This window comes from Manis javanica, chromosome 3, assembly GCF_040802235.1.
Source record: "Manis javanica isolate MJ-LG chromosome 3, MJ_LKY, whole genome shotgun sequence".
Lineage (NCBI taxonomy): Eukaryota > Metazoa > Chordata > Mammalia > Pholidota > Manidae > Manis > Manis javanica.
The window spans coordinates 214,777,898-214,791,469 of record NC_133158.1 but is presented as its reverse complement, the minus strand read 5'-3'; the positions used below and the strand labels follow the sequence as shown (position 1 = coordinate 214,791,469).

Genomic DNA, 13,572 nt, shown 5'->3' with positions numbered 1-13,572 from the left:
GAAAGAATATTGGAATGAATATGCATTGATTCCAAGTAAGCAAAAAAAATGCACAGAAAAAGAAAGGAATGTGCACTGCAAAAAAATAAAAATTTAAGTAGCTCAAGTTTTATTTTCATCAATTTTCTAAATTTTCTACAATAAAAATTTTTTTCTTTATAATCGGGAAGAATAAATTTTCAGTTCCAGCCACAGACCATCCACTTGCCTTATAATAGTGGCAGCCATCAAAATAAACATGTCTTCCTTTTATTAGTTATGTAGAAGGAATTGATATGTCCAACTGTAAGACGACAGGGTTTTTAATAAAGAAACTTTCCAAAACTGAGTATATTTCTTCCTTGTGGTTCCCTTAGGAGGCTTTATGCTTATTCAAATAATGCTTTCTTGGAGCCCTTATTACAGAGTCATCTATAGAGAGAGGCAGGCACAGAAGAAATTCAACTTATATCTTTATGAGGATATGGCATTCTCTCTCCCTCCCTCTCTGCCAGCTTCAGCTCCCAGTGTGTGTGTGCGTGGTCGGCACTGACTGAGAGCGGTGAGGCAGGACCGCAGGGCCACGTGCAGGGGAAGGGTCCACAAGAGCCCCCCCGAGTCTCCAAATAAAAGCAAGTCTAATTGTGTTTGGCAAGATTCTGGTAGTAGTGAGCACAGGTTTAATCAGCTGTCCTCTATAAAGGTAAATTAAAAGAAGGCAAGGAATTAATGGCTGTTTCCTCTTTATCCGTACCCCATACACAGTATAGAGTAGGGATCAAATACTGAGCACAAAACAAGGGATCCATTAATCAGTATTAACTGGGGCATCTGTGACATTCTAATAGAGCGATTTGGATGCAGGGTTGTTCCTCCCAACTTACTGTGAACTGTCAGCTTTCGTAGACTAATGGGTAATTGGGGTTTCCTAACAAGCCTACAGCTCAGGTCTCCTAACTCGTCCTGGTTTGCCCCGGATTTTCTAGTTTGAGCACAAAACCTCATACATCCCTGGAAGCCGCCGACCCAGGCACGTTGGGCTGGTGGGTCGCCCTGTTCTTCAGTGACCCGACCTTACAAAAATGCAACATCTCTTCATTTTCATTTGACCTGGCTTCTCTCCCCAAGCGTGTATGTGCGGCGCCAGCCACAGCGAATGGGGGCATCTGTGGGCCGGTCCACCGACCTGCTGTTCTGTGGCTTTGCCCTGCAGACCAACCGGCCAGGACAAGGGACTAACTGTGGGGGGCCGGGCCCCAAACTTATAACTCAGTTTTAATTTACTCAGGAAAGCCTTGGGACCCTGGCTTACCCGTGCCCCACTTGTAAAGAACCACCGCCTGTCAGGTCGAGTCCTCACTTTCACTTCGTTCTCCTCACAGAAAGACAATCCACACGCCTGAATCCCAACAGCCAGGGCCGTGCCAGGCCTGGCGTTCTGCGGAACGCGGGTCTCTAGAAGAGAAAGCCCAGCTTCAGCATTAGCAAAGACTTATTTTTATTTTTATTTATTTTTGCATTCAGAGAGGAATGATGATGTCATCCTTGCATAAGACACATCTTCACTGGGGGACTTTTCTTACTTAACTCCCTTAATTGGATGAAAGTGTGCGGCCACTGCTGATTTACGGGCCTCGGGCTGTGCCAGGCATCATCTTAAATGTGCACAGCTGCTCTGCTCTAGTTTGCCTTGGCAGATAGTATTAAAACATGGAATCGGGTCATGTATTTGTACGTGCATACAATAGCCTCCTTGTGCAGGTTTGGAGCGGATGCCTCAGGAATCTCACAGTGATTTATTCCTCTGGAAGGTTTTCAGGGTTTCCACAATGAAGAATGAGCTGTTGCTCGGGACCATGGATGAGCGCCCCAGGGAATCTGGGGGACAGGAGAGGCTCGCAGAGTGAGGAGTCCCCAGCTGACGTTCGGGAACTCCGATTTCAGTGGTGGCTCCGGCAGTGTGAGACGTGTTACTGCTGACAACAGTCTCACGTTCATTGTGACATGTTCCAGGGAAGCAGCTAAAAGAGGGGGGGGTGAGGGGTGACCTAATACCAGTAGCTGCAGCATAAATGACCTGGGCTCCGCTGACAACAGAAAGCCTGGCATTCGTTCCGTATCTGCGAACCCCAAGGGCCCCGAGGTTTGGCACTGTCGTCCTTTGTAGTCGACGACGATGCTGTTGGCACCTTAGTTATCCCCGTACACAAGTGTGGCTGAAAATACCCAAGTGTGACCTGATAAGGCCTGTCTGCAGAGGACCAGGGACATTTTTTCGGTCTGCGTCTGTTGGCCCCGCACACCGCTCGCCTGTCGCAGGGTCTCTCCGCATCAGGCCGGCTGCTCTGACTGCCGCCTCTTGACTCCAGCGGCCCCAGTGTCCCCAGTGTCCCCACTGCTGGGGCGTCTTTCCCCTGCGGTTGTGTGACGACTATACCGCCCACCCACCCTGCTCCCTGTCCGCCGTGCCGTAGCCCCGGGCAGACTAGTGCCAGGCTCCCTTCCACCTGCAGTGGTGAGAGAATCTCCAGGCGGTGGCCTGTCCTTCCCCGTAGCCTTTATTGGTGAGTTTATTTTGCCACCTGAAGACTGAGTGTGAGAAAGAGCTCAGAGGCTGGAAGAATTCGCCCCGTTTTTCAGGGCTCCTTAGAACAGAGGAGCCCAGGGATGCTTTTGGAGAAGGTTCGCCTCTCCTGTGGGTGGACTTAGCTTAACTGCGGTTTAGTTAAGATAATTTGTTGCCTTAAAAAAATGGTTCCACACTGTCTGATGCTCAAAATCTCTTTTTTTTTTTGGACGGCTAGGCGATCCCAAATGGTTCTCTCTGAAGCCGGCGGGTGTCCACTGGCAACTGTGCCCGAAAGCCAAGCACGCCGGCTGCTCAGGGACCGGCCTTGGGCGACAATTAGGTGAGGCCAGGGTCAGCGCTGGCGGCGTCCTGCAGAGGGCAGGCACTGTTTGGCCGCGCAAAGGTTGCCTCCTCGGTAAATAGAAAGTCTTAGGCTTTTCCTCCCGCCGCCGCCTCCCCCGAAGCCCAGCCCACCGCCTCGCGCTGGCCCTGAGCACCGGCCCCTGCTGACATAGCGCCGCCGTCCCCTCCCACCAGCCGCCGTCGTGACCGTCTACCCGGGCCTCCTCGGCCGCGGCGGGGAAGAAGGCCAGCAGGACAGAGGGTAGCACGGAGGACTGGTCACTGCTGGAAATGCCTCCCCTGGGGGCGCCCAGGGCGCAGAGCCCAGAGCCCGGACGCCACTGGTGTTCGTACCGTCATGAACGATCACTTGCAGGAAGGCAGCTCCCCAAAGAAGCCACAAGGGGCACATCAGAGGCGAGAGGGAGTCGGTTAGAGGCGGAGTGGAAGAACAGACCTGAAGGCGTGAAACCTTTCATGTCAGGGGCTGCAGAACAAGTCAAGCAGGTGAAAACACAGGCCCAGATGGCCTGGGCGCTCTGCTGGGCTGCCCTGAGGGTGGGGCCTCCCCGTCTGCGATTTCCTTTAAGGATGGTCTGGAAACGCACACAAGTGTGACGGAATCCATCGCCTGCCGGCATAGCTGACCCCTACTTTTCATCCACACAACACCAGGACTTAGACAAATGGGGCTGACGTCCTCCTGAGCTCTTCATTTATTTTGACCTTGATTTATTTGGAGCGGAAGCATTGTTTTAAAGAAAAAACACGTGTCATGTAGATTGTTGAAAAGTGAAATGTGTTTAAACAGTCTTCTTACACGTGAGCTCAGGATGGGCGTTAGGAAAGATAGGAAAGGGTTTCTTAGTGTTGCCTCAGCCTTAAAATCTCCTGTGGGAGGAGCTGCCAATTGTCTCCTAGGGAAACCCCAAAAACCATTAGCTCCTCACCCCTCTGAGTGATCAGCCTCCCCAGGTCTCGATGGAGAAGAGTGAGCAAAGGGCAGCTTCACGGGTAAGAGGCTGTGATGAGGCTAGTGATGGACCCGAGGGATGAAAGCTGAGACCCAGCCTGGGTCGGGGGCTTCCCAGAAGCATCCGTGGGCAGCAAACGGAAACTGGGCGTCCGAGAAAGGGCATCTCGAGGGAGACAAGGGGCCTGGAATCAGGAGGGGGGACCTGACCGCATGCTTTGCCCGCTTCACGATTTCACGTCTCTCTGGTCTGAGGTCAGTCAGTACAGTCCCACCTGACACAGGTTTTGAAGTTCCTTCTCCAAAGCCTGTCTCTGAATCTGCTGTAATCTCCTCCTCGTCCTCTGAGGACGCAAAGTGAGGCAGAGACTCCAGGGCATGTGGCAGCCATCTCTCGTCAAATTTTCCTATTTTTGTTTGTTTTTTGAGAGTAACTGAGAAGCACAGGGTTGACAATGAACAAGTGTCTAATATGAAGAACATTTTATTATTTCAATTTTATAGATGAAGAAACTGAAGTTCAGTTATTGGACCAGGACCAATGAAGAGCCGAGCAAAACCAGGATCTAAACTGAGACCCAAGGACCAGGGCTGAGTCAGCTCAGTTCATAAAGGCCCCTGAATCTTACTCCTCCCATGCTGTCCCCGAACTGCAGGGCTCTCTAAAGTCCTGGCTAAGAATGTATAAATAGAAACCCCACTACAATGATGAGCATTAAATGCCACCATCTGTCCCTTATCATGTTGAAGGTACCATGCAAACTGTGCTGTTCTAAGGCCAGAATCTAAGTTGTTTTGATTCATAAACCTTACTTCATTTGATGAGTTAAAATAATGTCCTTCACTTCCTCTATGTATATTGGACAAGAGGTCAGAAGGAAATAGTTACTCTAAAATAACTCTTGCAAGATCCTAATAGGTTTGGGTTGGTAGACATGCAAGAAGTTACTGCTGATAAGGTCTGATATCCCTTAGTCATTAATGTTTTTGGGCTAACACCCTCAGTCCCAAAATTAATGTTTGTCCAAACAAATGAACAAAACAGCAATAGACCCATAAACACTGAGAAGTGACTGGTGGTTACTGTGGGGGAGGGGTTGGGGTGGGTGGCTCGGCAGGGAGGGGCAGGGGGATAAAAGAGCATAAAAATTCTGAGTCATAATATAAGTTGGTCACAGGGGTGGTAGTACAGCCTGGAGAATATAGCCAGTGATTCTGAAACCTCTCCCTGCTTGACAGCTAGCAACTGCATCAGTGGGGGTGAGGGTTTAATAGTATGGCTGTCACACCACTGTGTTGTATACTTGAAATCAATAGAAGATTATATATTAATGATACTTCAATCTAAAAAGTTGATGTTCATCAAACAGATTGATCTTAGATGGATTCCTCCCTTTTCCATCACATTTGTGTGTCAGGAACCCCCGTCTCCTGACTTGTGACATGATAGGTTGACCAAGCTTCTAGTTTACGAAGCTCTTCCTCGTGAACTATTTCATGAAACCTCAAGGAAACCCAGGGAGAGAGTCAAGGCCAGGGTCGTGGCTCCCTTTCTGTCAGGAGGGGACCCACAGACCCACATGCCCGCAGGGCCCCAAAGGCCGCACAGCTGGCAGACTAGAGCTCCGTGCCCCCTGCGCGGCCCAGCCCAGCTTCCTTCTCCAGGCCCCATGGGAGCGTCATGGACACCTGCAGGGGGCGGTCAGAGGGGTGGCATGGCCATCTGGAGCTGAGGTCTCGGTGCGGAGCAAGACGGGCATGAGCTCCCCAGGCCTTAGCTCGGGATCAGCCCCATGGATTCAAGTCACGGCCGGACCCGTGGCTGGAGCACAAGAGGAGGGAAGCAGTGGGTGGAGGCTCGGCCCAGACAGACCCAGGGCTGTGCGGCGGCGGGCAGGGTTATAAAGCATTTTCAAAGGAAATGTGAAATATTTTTAGGGTGATAAAATCTTTATATTCAAACTGTCAGAAAATATGCCTATTGATGTCCATACAGGTATTCCTAAGATATGTGTAAGTTAGACTAAATTCTTCATAAAACAGCATTGAATTCAATTTTTTAAAATGGGTTTTCTTTTGGACTACATGGCCACATACATGCAGTGGTCATAGCCCTCACTTTTTTTTTTTTAAATTTTATTTTGGTATCATTAATGTACAATTACATGAGTATCATTATGGTTACTAGAGTCCCCCCATTATCAGGTCCCCCTCACATACCCCATTACAGTCACTGTCCATCTGTGTAGTAAGATGCTGTAGAATCTCTACTTATCTTCTCTGTTGCACAGCCCTCCCCATGCCCCCCTCCCATGTCATGTCTGCTAATCATAATGCCCCTTTTCCCCCCTTATCCCTCCCTTCCCACCCATCCTCCCCCAGTCCCTTTCCCTTTGGTAACTGTTAGTTCATTCTTGGGTTCTGTGATTCTGCTGCTGTTTTGTTCCTTCAGTTTTTTCTTTGTTTTATACTCCACATATGAGTGAAATCATTTGGTACTTGTCTTTCTCCACCTGGCTTGTTTCACTGAGCATAATACCCTCTAGTTCCATCCATGTTGCAAATGGTAGGATTTTTTTTCTTCTTATGGCTGAATAATATTCCATTGTGTATATGTACCACATCTTCTTTATCCATTCATCTACTGGTGGACACTTAGGTTGCTTCCATTTCTTGGCTATTATAAATAGTTCTGTGATAAACATAGGGGTGAATATATCTTTTTGAAACTGGGCTCCTGCATTCTTAGGGTAAATTCCTAGGAGTGGAATTCTTGGGTCAAATGGTATTTCTATTTTGAGTATTTTGAGGAACCTCCATAGTGCTTTCCACACTAATTGAACTAATTTACATTCCCACCAGCAGTGTAGGAGGGTTTCCCTTTCTCCACAACCTCGTCAACATTTGCTGTTGTTTGTCTTTTGGATGGTGGTGGTCCTTACTGGTGTGAGGTGATATCTCATTGTGGTTTTAATTTGCATTTCCCTGATGATTAGTGATGTGGAGCATCTTTTCATGTGCCTGTTGGCCATCTGAATTTCTTCTTTGGAGAAGTGTCTGTTCGGATCTCTGACCATTTTTTAATTGGATTTTTTGCTTTTTGTTTGTTGAGGTATGTGAGCTCTTTACATATTTTGGATGTCAACCCCTTATTGGATCTGTCATTTATGAATATTTTCTCCCATACAGTAGGATGTCCTTTTGTTCTACTGATGGTGTCCTTTGCTGTACGGAAGCTTTTTAGTTTGATATAGTCCCACTTGTTCATTTTTGCTTTTGTTTCCCTTGCCCAGGGAGATATGTTCATGAAGAAGTTGCTCATGTTTATGTCCAATAGATTTTTGCCTATGTTTTTTTCTAAGAGTTTTATGGTTTCATGACTTTCATTCAGGTCTTTGATCCATTTCAAATTTACTTTTGTGTATGGGGTTAGACAGTGATCCAGTTTCATTCTCTTGCATGTAGCTGTCCAGTTTTGCCAACACCAGCTGTTGAAGAGACTGTCATTTCCCCATTGTATGTCCATGGCTCCTTTATTGGATATTAATTGGCCATATATGTTTGGGTTAATGTCTGGACTCTCTATTCTGTTCCACTGGTCTGTGGCTCTGTTCTTGAACCAGTACCAAATTGTGTTGTTTACTGTGCCTTTGTAGTAGAGCTTGAAGTGAGGGAGCGCAATTCCCCCTGCTTTATTCTTCCTTCTCAGGATTGCTTTGGTTTTTCAGGGTCTTTTGTGGTTCCATATGAATTTTAGAACTATTTGTCCAGTTCACTGAAGAATGCTGTCAGTATTTTTATAGGGATTCCATTGAATCTGTAGATTGCTTTAGACAGGATATGCATTAGCCCTTAGTTTTCATTGTGAATGTCAAAAAGGATGGCACTTTTCTTAGGAAATGTGAGTTATAATACACTCCACACTCAATAAAATTGGGTTGATGCATTCATTAAGATTCAACTGCCAGGAAATCCAAAACACTAGTGGTTTAAAGAAAATAGAATTTTATTGTTCTGTCATGCAAAGAGGCAGGAGACTGTCTGTTTGAAGTGGTACAGTGGCTCCATGTCAGGGTTCATGCTCTCCGATCATGTCTCTCCACCATGCATGGATTCTGCTTCCAAGTTCACCCGTGGTCCAGCATGGCTGCTGTGGCACCAGCCACGTTCTCTACCGTCGGGGCAGTAGGAAGGGGAAGGGGGCAAGAAGAAGGGAGTGCTCTCCGTTCCGCTCCCACTTGCGCCTTCCTGGCTGGAACCCAGTGAGCGGCTGCATGTAGCCCAAAGGCAGGCTGAGAAAGGTATTATCTTGGCTGGTTACAATGTTCTCAGCTGAAAAAAAAACTAGGATTATTTTTTCAAAGAAATAAATGGGGCGTTTAATAGTTAGAGGCGATCAGAAGACCCCACCACCACTTGGTTCTCGAACGTATCCCCTTCTATTGCTGCCTGTGCTCCCCGCGTTCTCCCCCCTCCCCACTTCTTCTGCACACGTGCGTTTTTAAAAAGCGCTCTAACGCTTGAAAGCTAGGGCATCACACAGCAGAAAAAAGATGAGTTGGGATTGACACTCGGGAATTTGTTGCAATGTGTATTTTACCTGACTGTCAGTGTCACTGAGATCATCAGTAAAACTTACCGGCACTTAGGATGTGCAGGAGACAATACCAGAGGTGTTGAGAAGTATAATATAATATTCTGTCTTTAATTTAGTCTTTCTCACTTAGGGAGGATGAGATTCCCATAGAAAGATGCTGTCAGGAGCAGAGAAGGGGCTGGAATTCGCCCTACTTGTGAGTGAGCAAGCTGGTCTGGCTCAGGATTCCTGGGGCAGAGACAAAGGACTTCCTGGCAATAGCCAGAGTGCCAAGCTTACCTTATGCCGGCTTCCCCGGCCCATTCCCACAGGCTGGCGCAAATGCATGCGCCTGGGCTGCCTTCAGGGGGAGAAGCCTCAGCTTAAGGCAACGAGTCTCTCATGACAGCAGTAAGCAGGCCTGCACTTTCTCCAGAAGGAAACACTCCATCCCTATATCAACATCCTTACAAACACAGTCTGGAACAAAGGTGGTCAGTGTCTTTGCTTGCAAGATATTCAGAAACATGAGCAACCGGTGGAGAATCATCTCCCAACAGATAAGCATTGCACCTCAAGTGCTGTACAAGTGCCAGGACCCCTAATGAGTGAGAAGTGAGTGCTGGAGGCAGGGAAATGTGGGGAAGCTGCTGGACTTGGAGGGGAGGGAGAAGCAGGACCAGACGAGGAGAGCGTCCACTCTGCAGGCAGATGGGGGTGGGAACGTGCTGAAGAATTCGAAAATCTACAAAGGACATTTGGTTGGAGGGAAGTTCATTTAGCAAAGCAGAGGGAGGCTGGGACTGGTCTCCGGAGGGCCTGGAAGGTGTGACTTTCCTACAGTTATAAGGAGGGGCTGCAATAATGCCAACCGGCATCAGGTGGGCCAGAGGGGAGGCAATCGGAGGTAAGACAGAGAGGCTACTAGAAGGTGACTGCAGTGTGTGGGTCTGAAAACTGGACGCTTGGACTTTTCCCACTTGGTAGGAGAACATACCTGTATTTATGCAGTTTAGTTTCCTATCCTATAGAGCGCCAAGGCTAACTTCCTAGATAACTGCGTCAGGACCAACTGATAACCACTGCAGGGCCTTCATAGACCTTTTCACTCCAGAAGGTGTCATCAAGTACGGTCAGTGTTGGCTTCACTCATGCATTTTGGGACCAGCCTAGTCCCTCAAGGGGTAAGTGGTCAAGTCTAAAGGACCTCCAGGGATCCTTCCTAGTCATCATTAGGGAGGGTCGTGGTGTGGGGCAGACTGAGGAAGTGACCTCTGCTGGACATGGGTGACCCGTTACGTCAGCCCTCAAAGGTAAAGGACGTGTCCCCAGGGAAACAAGGGGTACCCAGCAAACAACTGGGCCAGTCAGAGCTCTTGATAAAGTAAGTGCTAAACACCCAAGTCCGTGGCCCTGAGGCAGATACTGCAAGTCCATCTGTCCTGGTGTTTCTCATTATTCCTGCATAGTAGTCTGGCTCCTTGACCTTGGTGCAGGAAACATGACCGGTCTCACCCCTGCCTCTCCACAAATGAACAAAACGAAGCGCCACCTTACCTGTTCCCCAGGCTCGCGTCAGCCCCGGGGGTCTCCCAGGGTCTGGGGTCCCCCACAGCTCCTCAGCAAGGCCCCGAGATCATCCCCGGAGGCGCTGGCAGGCCACCCTGTAAGCAAACTCCTAAATACTTGTAATAGAGCCCATGGCTGACAGGAGTTCAGCTTTATATATTAAGGGAGTATTACAAACAGAGCATTTTCCAATAATTTATTATGCACATGCTCATAAACATATTACCCTTGTCACAGACACACAACTGTAGTAGGCCTTTCAGAGGTAGTAAATAACACTTACCTAGTGAGAAGGCAGATGTCAGGTGCACCAGGGTTCCAGCCTAGAGGCAGGGTCACACCTGGCAACCCTTTAGCAGGAAGTCCCCTGACCACCGGCCACCTGTGGCCTTACTGAGACCTGCCACTAAACCATTCCCTGAAAGTGAGCCTGTCAGTTTTCACAACCAGTGACTAACCTAAACCTTCAAGTGACTGCTTGAATGGTGACCGCTCGTGTTGAGAAAAGTGATCGACAGGAAATGACTACACCCAGGGCTCTGTGTCTGACTGGACACCACACTTCAGGAGGAATATGAGCCAGAAAATGGGATCCATTCAGAGGACATGCATTCAAACAGGTCAGTGAGAGGACACAAAACCAGCCATGTTGGGAACGGCCAGAGCACCAGGTCCATGTGGACGGATGGCATGGGGGACATGCTGACTGCCTTCAGATACCCTGAAGGTCGCCAAGAAGGTTCTCCCAGGGGCGGGGGAGGTGGAGACCAACGATAAAGGGTGGAGACCGGGAGGACAGCCCTAAGCAGGAAAGGGGGGCCGCCTCCTCACCAAGCTCTTCAAGCTGGACCGGGAGCCTCTGGACACACAATTCTGTCATTTGAGGTGCTCAAGCCTTCACGGCACAACCACATGATGGCTGCAGAGCCTCCGGCACTGGGTCAGGACACGCCGTGGCTTGAAGCCGCCTCACCTCAGGGATCTGCAGTTCTGTGTAGGGACCTCGAATCCAAAGTGACGCACCCTTGTGAAGCCGTCACCACTTTGACTCACGATATAAGCTGACAGACACCCAGACGGTAACAAAATTCTCGAGTGAACGGGAAACAGCCCAACATGTCAGGTTCTGTTCAGTTGCAGGGATACCTGAACAGGTTCGGCCTCAGTGAACCTGAAGCTCCGGTTTGGTCTAAAACCACACGAGCTGCAGGCCTTCTCCTGTGAGGCGCCTCTCCGGCTGCTGCCTGTCAAAGTTGTCTGCTGTCTCCTAGAAGACGTGCAAGCACGCATGCACACACACAGCTACCACTGTAGCTGACATTTTGGTGGTTTCAGTATATTTAAAAAAAAAACAACTTTTTGTGTTATGTAATGTCCACCCATTTGTAAACGTCTCTGGTTGAAGATCACAGGGTCACAGGTGGACGTGCAGTGTTCCCAGCTTTGGCAAGGCAATAGGTGTGCATGCTGGACAGCGAAGAATATGTACAAAATTAGGTAGCAGTTAGTGAGGATAGCTATTTTTAGGAAGTATTTAGGAAAAAGTAGCAAGAATAGGGGACGTTGTGCCCCTCCAGAGAGAGCGGAAAGGTCTTTGTTCGGAATCCTCGAGGGTAACTTCCCTTCCCGGGCCTGTGTGTCACGGGGCAGGTGCACGGGGCTGGCGGCAGCTCCCCACCTCCCGGGGACTCTCAGCTGGCAGGATGGTCTTGATTGCCTTGAGGTCAACAGGTGGTGCTGCATTTCAGGGGGGCTGTGAAGGGGGTCAGGGGGCTCTCTGCTCCATGTCTACCGCAGAGGCCAGAGGGGCACAGATGAGAACTCGGAGCCAATGCATTTGTCTCCTTCTCCCCAAAACTAGCCTTACATGTGCAAAGGCCCAGGGCAGCCCGAGCTCTGCCATCCCCCATGTTGCTTAGAAAAGCCACCTTTGCTGCTGGGGTGCAGGGAGAGGGGCTCTCTACAGAGCCTGGGCACAGCCGGCAACCAGTGAGGGATGAGGCTGGGGACTCTGGTCAAAAAATGCAGCAAATTCTGAAGACAGGAGACACACAGGTGTTTTGTTAGGATGCTGATAACACTGATGAGGACATTTAACAAAGGAAAAGAGGCTATTCCCACATTTTAGAAGATTTGGGGAGCGGGGAGCAGAGTCAACCCCTTGCATTTCGTCATTGTTATGAGAAGAAAAATAGATTTCGTTTGCTTTTGACTTGAATTTGTCTCTGTTTTCCACAGAGAGTTCAAACATTGAGAAGCCACCCTTACTCATTACAAACATAATTGACCCTTGGGACCTGGCCTGCAGGCAGTCCCCCCACCCGCACTTCCCAGGGAGGCATCTGTCCTCCCAGTGGTGGGCCAGCAAGGCTCGCTCTCAGCACGGTGGGATTGCCTTGAGTCCTTAACGCAATATTCTTTGGTTTCTCCACTTTTAGCTCAGGTTTCATCTGCAAATCCTTGCCATTTGTAGCATTTTAGGCATATATACATACTAAAAAAGAGACGATAATCTTGTAGGAGCTAATCAGTGAGTGAAACTTACTTACACTACCTGGGTAGTTTGACTCATAGTTCTCATCCGGTATTTGTGTCCCATTGTCCGTCATCAGATGAATAGCTTAACAAAGTGTAGTATATACATACAACGGGGTATTATTTAGTCTTAAAAGGGAATGGAGTGCAGGTGCATACTACAACATGGATGAACCTTGAAAACATCATGCTAGGTGAAATGTGCCAGAGACAAAGGACAAATATTGTACAATTCTATTGATATGAGGCCCCTAGAATAGTCAGATTCATATGGACAGGAAGGAGAAGGGGGCTAGGGCTAGGGGCAGGGGACTGGGAGTTAGTGTTTAATGGGGACAGAGCTTCAGCTGAGGAAGGGGAAAAATTCTGGAGATGGAAGGGGTGATGGTTGTGCATGATGTGAATGCCCTTGAAACCACTAAACTGTACACTAAAAAACAGTGAAATGGTATATGTTGTGTAATATGTATTTTACCACAATTTGTATATGGGTGTGTGTGGACAATTCACTAAGTCCCCTGGCCTTCCCTTCCTGCGCGTGGTGCAAGTGGTCTGTCTTCCTGGGTGTGAAAGGAGCGTCATTTTCTGCCCCTAGAGCCTCCCTTTGAACAGAGAGGAAAATCATCAAGAGAGGAGGCTTGGCACCAGCTTCGAGCCAGGCCCACCGCCCCTTGGCTTAAAGAGTATTTACGGATGAAATGGCCAATCTAGAAAAAAAAAGGTGGGGGAGACAGGTTACAAAAAGGAGGAAGGAGAAGGGAAAAAGGCCTTGTGAAACTTTGGAGTGCTTATACTTGTAGTCACATGGAACACGTTTCTTTTTTATTTGCTACATAAACTTGTCCTAAGCAATGCATTCAAAGGGAAAATTCCCAAACCACAGTGCTTGGAGTCATTTGTCAAGTGAACTATGATATATTTTCTTCTTTGAATAGCATCAGCTGGAATATGTTACATTCCATTCTTGGAAAAGAATCCAAGTGAACAATTACTAACAAACAATCACTCAGTCTGCAGAGAGTGGGAACC

At 48.5% G+C, this 13,572-nt stretch overlaps 1 protein-coding gene across 6 annotated transcripts in view; it reads left to right on the top strand.

The window, feature by feature from the left end:
• The window catches only part of SAP30 (Sin3A associated protein 30), a 100,478-nt gene that overhangs the window by 79,672 nt on the left and 7,234 nt on the right, over positions 1-13,572 (top strand). The window contains exon 9 of one of the 6 annotated variants that reach the window (XR_012129674.1): positions 2,784-2,888. The exons of the other annotated variants lie outside the window; for them this stretch is intronic. The gene's annotated coding sequence lies outside the window, so the exon portion shown is untranslated. The remainder of the gene's footprint in view (positions 1-2,783; positions 2,889-13,572) is intronic. 6 annotated transcript variants of the gene reach the window in all.